The sequence below is a fragment of the Gavialis gangeticus genome, unplaced genomic scaffold (assembly GCF_001723915.1).
Source record: "Gavialis gangeticus isolate Ggan-Ray unplaced genomic scaffold, GavGan_comp1, whole genome shotgun sequence".
Taxonomy (NCBI): domain Eukaryota; kingdom Metazoa; phylum Chordata; order Crocodylia; family Gavialidae; genus Gavialis; species Gavialis gangeticus.
Window position 1 is genome coordinate 19,515,653 of NW_017729000.1, and position 1,870 is coordinate 19,517,522.

General features: G+C 47.8%; 1 long non-coding RNA gene across 1 annotated transcript in view; it reads left to right on the forward strand.

The window, feature by feature from the left end:
* Window positions 1-1,870, forward strand: part of LOC109290012 — a 169,951-nt gene that overhangs the window by 8,406 nt on the left and 159,675 nt on the right. The window lies entirely within an intron of this gene.

The window sequence follows — 1,870 nt, forward strand, 5'->3', positions numbered from 1 at the left end:
CTCTCCCCATGGGTATGCCTGCCCCTCTCTGTCTCCCCCCTACTTCCTGCCCCCCTGTTTTCTCCCCCCCTCCCCAACCATCCCACACCTACAGCACAGCCCCACAGTTTATACCAGTTCCTGGCCTGTGTGCTGGAAGCACTGCCGGGCGGGTGCTGGCATCAGTTGTGGATGCAGGCATCAGCTTCCCCCTGGGGACTGGGGCATCCTTCAGGGTCTGTAGGTGATGCTGGTGACATCGGCTGCGGTCCCAGATAGTCGCCCCAACCCCCAGCAGGAACCTGCTGGCAGCATCTACTGCTGATGCCAGTATACACCCAGTGCTGCTTCCAGTGCATGGGGTGGGAGCTGGTGTAAGCTGTGGACAGGGCCAGGATGTGCCCACCTGCCTGGCGTGACGCAGCACCCAGAAGTGCCAGCTCCCTATAGGCCAGATCCTATGACTTTGTGGTTGCTGACCTGCGGGCCAGATACAATCAGTTGATGGGTCAGATCTGGCCCACAGGCTGTATTTTGCCCACCCCTGATTTAGGTCCACATTTATGATCATCCAGAGGTGAAAGGTGGACCTCAGTTACAACAAGACTGAGCTTTTGTCCATTGTTCAATGAGCTGAACAGTTGATCCTTATCTTCCATTCTGGAGGCTGTTTTAATGCCCTTTTTGCATTAGCTGTTGAACTTCAGACACTGATTTTAATAGCTGGATGTCTAGATACCTAATATACAAACCAAGCACCTTATCAGCTAGCTAAGAAAGTGTTGGTATAAACTGTACCTACAAACAAGGAAGCTTCAGCTGCAAAAGACTAGAAGTTCTTGGGCTACCATCTCTCAGGGTTTTCATCATTCAGTAGAGCACTGCAGTCTGGTGCAAGTCAGAAGACCCCAAATGAAGGCTCTAGTAGTGTGTGTGTGTGCTCTGCTGTGCAGTTACTCCTTGCTCCAGCCTCAACCACAGACCCTCTGCTAGATGCAGGTGGAACAGAAGCCTCTTTTGTATCCAGGTGTCCTTATGATCACCTTTTCTGACATCTGTTAGTCAAAGGCAACGTGTGGCCTACCAGATCCCTTCATTCTCAGAGGAGATTACAAATAAGTTTTGCGTTCCTCAGCTAACATACCTTTGTGAGAGGAATAAATAGTTCAAAGTATACTGAAAACTGAAGATCAGGCCCCCCACCCTCATCTTTGTGCCACTCTGTTCAAGTGCAAGGGTATAAAACAAGCATAAATCCAGAACGGAATAGGATTAATGGAGCCTGCCCTTACCTCAAAACTTCCTGCAACTCCTGCTGTATGGGTACATTGGTGTCACGGCAATAATGCCATATACTCAGGTGGTCCACAGCTTCTAGATCCTCTTTTGGGAGATGTGGTAGCTGGTGTAACTGAAAACAACCTTGAAGCGTGCCTATTTTGGTCCACTCCCTCCAGCTCTGCCATAAGCACAGCTTGTGTACTGTCATAAAGGATCAAACCATGAGGCAGTTCATTGGGTAGCAGCACCGAATATAGTCAGCACATCCCAAATATAACTGAAGTATTACGTCCTTTTTGCAGGTGTCTCCTGGAGTTGTGACCAGCTTTGGTAGAAGCTGCCATACTCTTTTTCTAGATAACAAATATGCAACATAAAAACATAATTTATGTTCTGAAAAACTCCACCAAAAAACCTTTTCTTTCAGTCACTCACTCAACACCTGTTAGGATCGTGCCCTTGCCTAACCTTAAATGACTTGAACATCAAGGGCCATATCCTCAGGTGGTGTTAATCAGTGCAGCTCCATTGCCACTCTGATTAACAATAACTGAAGATGATTGCAGTTTACATCATAGTTTCATAGTTTCATAGATTTAGGGTTGGAAGG